The sequence below is a fragment of the Parasteatoda tepidariorum genome, chromosome 5 (assembly GCF_982258835.1).
Source record: "Parasteatoda tepidariorum strain Cologne lab strain chromosome 5, Ptep-v5.0, whole genome shotgun sequence".
NCBI classification, from domain to species: domain Eukaryota; kingdom Metazoa; phylum Arthropoda; class Arachnida; order Araneae; family Theridiidae; genus Parasteatoda; species Parasteatoda tepidariorum.
This window is the reverse complement of record NC_141759.1, coordinates 90,376,411-90,383,097: the sequence shown is the minus strand read 5'-3', so window position 1 is coordinate 90,383,097 and position 6,687 is coordinate 90,376,411.

Sequence of the window (6,687 nt, the reverse complement as noted above, 5' to 3'; positions counted from 1 at the left end):
CCTAATTTCTTTTTTAAACACAAATCTCCTCTTTTCCAGTGTCTGTTTACGAAATAAATGTAAACACAATCCATCAATGAACCAATTGTTTCATCACACCAAATACGAGATTACGCGAGAACACAGACAGGCGTGCACAAAATTATTGAAATTTTTATTTTAATTCACAATAAACGCGATAACTTCCCAAATTCTTGCAACCATGAGTGATAGTCAACAGCCAATCACAATGCGAAAAGCCCATTGATCCGACGTTATCATTTCCTTGTTGCCATTCTGTAGTAGAAACTATGGTTTAAAATTAGTTACCAATTCCTTAAAAGATAGAGACCCCATTTATATAATAGTTCGGGATAGCCTAGTTGGCAAGGTGCTGGACTCACGGTCGTGAGAACGGGAATTTGAATCCATCCCTCGAAGACTCCCCGTGTAATAAATGGTGACAGTTGAAAGTTAAATCTGTTGGGTCACAAAGTTCTCCATGATCTCATAACAGATTAAATCTCTGGGGTGGGGGGGGGGTACTGGAATGGAGATTGATCGCTCTCTGGTTCAGGTCAAAATTAGGATCCGTGAATGAATGATTGGATTTATGAATGGGTTCCGCCATATAAATGGGTGTGATGTATGGGTGTGGCAGAAGTTAAATTCTAGGCCCTAGATTGTGTGACTGGAAAACAAGTACAATCACACAGCCCTTACTTTAATGACCTACGTCAACCAAAGCAATATATATAATAATTTTTATTTATTATAATAGTAAATTTCCACGCCGTCGTAAAATATTACTAGAATATGCACGATTTAAGAAAAAGAACAAATAACGGCTTTTGTTCCTCTCATTTAATCTATCACTCGTTTACTTAAATCCACGAATCGTTCTAATTTCTGTGAATACGTAAAATTTTTTCTAAATTGAAGATCTACCTCAATGTTATTATATTTAATAACTATTTATTTTTAACCTTAAATAGAACTTTTATACAAATTGCAGAATTTCTAAAAAAAATTATCTTATTTAAATCCTCTAAATTTAATTATTTCTGATATGTTGCTTTACTGTTTTGTATTTTTTAAAAACGCCATAATGTTATTAATTGCAATAACCACGTGTTAAATAATTTAAATCACAAGTCTTAACCTTTCAGTAACCAGACAATGCTGAAGTAGTGCACGTGTACATAAAAATTTAATCTATCACTAGTGTACCTGTATGAATGAATCTTTCTTAACTTAATCCTGACATGTAGCTTTATTATTTTCTGCATTTAAACCTCACCTTTACGATATTAATTGCAGTTACTATCAATTTTTAACCTTTAGCAACATATTACTACATTTTTAGCATTTAAAAGTACAACTTTCAACCCCATTGTTAAGTATCATAAGAATATGTTCGACTATACCGCACATGTGAATAAAACTAACGCACGTGTGAATCTTTTTTAACTTAATTAATCCTGATATATAGCCTCCTTGATTTGTGTTTCTAAAATTCACCATAATGTTTTGAATTGCAATTACCATTTATGCAAATGGTAATTAAATTGCAATTACCAAACCATGCTCATAATTTAATCTCGCAGTCGTATACCCATATGAATAAATCTTTTTTGATCATATTAATACTAATATGTATCCTTATTGTTTTTCTGAATTTAAATTTACCTTATAGATATTAATTGCAGTTAATATAAATTTTAAACCCTTAACAACATATTACTATGATTTTTGCTATTAAAATTACAACTTTCGACCCTATCGTGAAGTTTCATAAAAATATGTTCGACTATACCACACGTGTGAATAAAAACTTTATCTTCTTTGAATCTCTGTTAATTTAATTAATCCTGATATGTAGCCTTCTTGTTTGGTGTTTCTAATATTCTCCATAATGTTATGAATTGCAATAACCATTTATTTTAAACCCTTCGTTATAATTTCACCACATGTTTGATCATTTAAACCACAACCTTTAAGCATTCAATAAAATGCCGCGAGACGATGCTCAAATACTACACGTGCTCATAATTTCTCAATCGTGTACCCATATGAGTGAATCTTTTTTAATCTCATCAATATTGATATGAAGCCTTATTAATTTCTGAATTTAAAATTCAAATTAATGTTATCAATTGCAGTTACTATTAATTTTTAACCTTTAACAACATATTACTACATTTTTTGCAATTAAAACCACAAATTTCTACCATATTGCAAAATATCACAAGACTATATTCGACTATAACTCACGCGAATAAAAATTTTATCTTATTTAAATTTTTCTTAATTAAGTTAAACCCGACGTGTGCCTCATTGTTTTGTGTTTCTAAATAGCAATAACCATTTATTTTTTAACTTTCATAAGAATACTTTCACCACATATTTAGTAATTTAAATAATAACTTTAAACCTTTCAGTACAATGTCACACAAAGCTCAAGCAGTTCACGTGCACATAAAAATTTTATGAATGAATATTTCTTAACTTTATTAGTCCTGATATAAGGCCTAATTGTTCTGTATTTCTCAAATTCACCTTAATGAAAATAATTATTGCTATTATTTGCAATAACTATTTTTTACCAACAATTTCCATCATATTTCGATGGCTGTTGTTGGTTCATCATTAGTAAACATACCATGCTGATTTACCATCATAAGGGAAATACAACATATTCCATCATAATATGATGGTTATTGTAGGGCCAACATTAACATACATAACATGTTGGTTGACCATCATAAATATAAACCAACAATTTCCATCATATTTTGATGGATCTTGTTGGTCCATCAATAATAAACGTTACATGTTGGTTGACCATCATAAAGGGAATACAACACATTCCATCATAATATGATGGTTATTGTTGGGCCAAAATTAACATACATAACATGTTGGTTGACCATCATAAATATAAACCAACAATTTCCATCATATTTTGATGGTGCTGTTGGTCCATCAATAGTAAACATACCATGTTGGTTGACCATCATAAAGGGAGTACAACATATTCCATCATAATATGATGGTTATTGTTGGGCCAACATTAATATACATAACTTGTTGGTAGACCATCATAAATGTAAACCAACAATTTCCATCATATTTTGATGACTGTTGTTGGTCCATCAATAGTAAACATACCATGTTGGTTGACCATCATAAAGGGAATACAACATATTCCATCATAATATGATGGTTACTGTTGGTCCATGAAAAATCCAACATTACTTGATGGTTTACCATCATAGCAATACAGCAACATTTTCCATCTTGCTATGTTGGAATTTGTTGGTCCATCAAAAACCAACAAACCATGATGGAAATTGTTGTATGATGGTGCCCATCAAAACATGTTGGACCATCAAGAATCTTGTTGAAACCAACATAAACCATCAAAATCCTTTGATGGTACCATCATAAATTTTGTCTTGGGGAATTTTAAAGAAACTTTCGATTGCAAACACACACGCCATTTGCCGGCTAGCACGGAACTCTGGGAAGTGAGCTAGTTGATATGAAGTGCACTTTAAACAACCTTAAAACAACTTTAGGTATAAATAAAATGACTTCATACATCTCAATAAAGACCTCACTCTCTTCAGTTGAAAAAAATTATATTTTGTATACCTCGTAAATACCTCTTTTGTTACAAGTGTAAAAAAAACAACCTGGTGAACCTTAAAAACTGCCTCATGAGTCTGGTTGATATGAAGTGAATTTTAAACAACCTCAAAATAAGCTTAGGTATAAATAAAAGGACTTCATATACCTCAATAAATATCTCACTCTCGTTAGTTGAAATAAGGTCAATTTTTTTATACCTCAAAAATACCTCTTTTATTACAAGTATCAGAAAATCAACTTGATATACCTTAAAAATCAACTTATCAGTCTGGTTGATTTGAAGTGAATTTAAAACAACCTCAAAATAAGCTTAGGTATAAATAAAATGACTTCATATACCTCAATAAATATCTCACTCTTTTTAGTTGAAATAAGGTAAAAAATTTTACACCTCAAAAATACCTCTTTTGTTACAAATGTAAGAAAATAAACCTGGTATACCTTAAAAATCACCTTATCAGTCTGGATGATTTGAAGTGAATTTTAAACAACCTCAAAACAAGCTGAAGTATATATAAATCAACCTCGTACACCTTAATTACAACCTTTACGAGGTATAATTTTTATTTCTGTTTTCTCTGCAACCTTAAATATACCTCAAATATACCTCAAAACAACCTTAATACCTCAAAAATACCTCAAATCAACCTTAAATATACCTTAAATTTTCATAAGGGATGTCGGTCTTTTCGTACATGATGTTGTATTGTTATTCAATATAAATTAAGTGTTTCTTTCTCATTTTTCCCCCTCCCGTACAAGGGATGGATATTCAGCAAGTATTTAAATAAATATTAAAACATTCGGTTTATTTGGTTTTGTTGGTAACCAAACGTAGGTGCTACCACCCTCCTAGGGACGACGGAAACTTGTAAGGGATGTTAAGTATTTCTGGAGAACCTGTACAATTTACAGAAGAAAATTAGTTCAAATATCTAACTTACATTTAAATTTCTTTCGTTTGTTTTGTATCGGAAAACTAATACATATTTTCTATACAATAAATGTTATTCAAACATTCATTGAGAAAAAGATTATTCACTAATTTGAATAATCTTTTGAAGAAAACGTTGTTGCTGGTTGTTCTTCACAGAAAAATTTTAGCACAAGAAAGTTCGAATGTTTTTTTCGAAATTCAAGCTTCTTTTTCTTAATTTTTAACAAATCATTTTGATTTTTTTTTTTCATTCATCACAAACATACAATTTAGAACAACAATAAATTTGGATGTTTTAAATTACTTTTTTTTTGTCGTATGCCTGCTTAGGCAGTGGGGGTGCGATTGTTCCTGTTTTTCAGTGGCGCCATCTATGGCCAGGAATTCGACTTATGCCACGCCATTCACACAACCACAACCCGTTTATAGGGCGGGTCATATTCACACACATAGGAGAAAGGACATAGAACACAGAGAGAGAGAAAGTAACATCCATGCCTTGCCCGGAATTCGAACCCAGGACTTTTCTGATGCAAGGACAGTTCCCTGCCCCCGACACCGGTTTTACACTACTTATTCCGCAGAAATAAACTAATTGCCTTAAGTAAGCTTTTCTAATTAACGATAAATATTGTTCAACCTCTTTAACCATATTAGGGTTTATTCAACCTTTTGGTGCGGGAATCCTAGAATATTTTCGAAAATTTTGCTCGACCTCATAAACATTGAGCAAGTTCTACACAAGCTTGACTGAAACTATCAGTGTACTGTAATAAACTACTGCAATTTTAGGTCATCAACCTTAATTTTTAATTTAAGACATAGAACAATTTGGACCACTGGAAAACAGAACAATCTCACCCCCTCTGCCTTAATAGTACATGTCAACAACAACAACCATTTGAAAGTCTTAAATTAGTTACAAACTTAACATAATACTACGATAAAAATAAATTTAATTAATTGGGTGAATTGAAGCCTATTTACTATTAAGTATCAAAACCTATTTACTATTAGGAAGGGTGTGCCTATTTTTATTTTTTCAATCATATCTTGACACCATAGTAGACATCACAAGACGATAATTTCTTTAATATTGTTTTTAAATTTGAACAGCAATTTAATTTTAAAGTGGTTATAGAAAAAATGTGTTGTCTCATACGAATATTTTTGACCATTTTCGGATTTATTAATTAAAAAATGTTTGTTATGTAAATATTTTAAGTTCCTAGGGATTCATGTTCATTCAAAGTATCCGACTGGGTAAAATACGACCATTTCGACCAAAATTTCGATTTTTTTTTTTTGAACTTTATTTTATTAACTTCTCAAAAGTCTTTAAATTTTTGGTATCCGATTTTTATGAATTGGCATATGAAGCTATTTCTTCATTTGAATAAATTATATTTTTAAGATAAAATTTTGAGATAAACTTTTTTTGAAATTTATTTTCGAATAATTAGTTTTTCTCCTTCTAAATTTTTCTTACATTTCAGACATTTTTTCACATTTTAAACGCATTCTCTGAAGAAAGTTGATTTTGAGAAAAAAAATTTATCAAAAAAAAATTACGAAACAGTTTATTTTTTTTTTAGAATATTTTGAAATTTTGTATGTAAATTTTATAAATTGTTTGCGATGTTTTGAACCAAAAGCTAAGGTCTAAGTGTAAATTTGATATTTTTTATTAAGCTCTGAGTAAGAAAATTTAAGTTTTTTATTTAGAAATGCAATATTAAATAATATATTTAGTTCTACTTTATTGGTTTTTTTTTGAAATTTTTGTAAAGATAATGGTTCAAATCAACAGGAAATCACACAATTGATCAATAAATTTATGCATTAGAATTTGTTGTAGGAGTGTTAGTGTGACATGTATAATTTTTCATCTCAAATTTACCCTTATTTTAAAAAGTGTTTTATAAATGTTTGAACTTAACTTTAAATTTATAATTGTAGGACAACTGCTTACCAAAATTAAAATTTTATTTTGACTCATTAGAAAAAAAAACTGGGCTGCACACATAATTAAAATTGCATTAAAATTTTAAACGGAAAAAAAAACAGTATAATGTTAACTTAAAAAATTATAAAAAAGAAACAAGTAATGGTATACT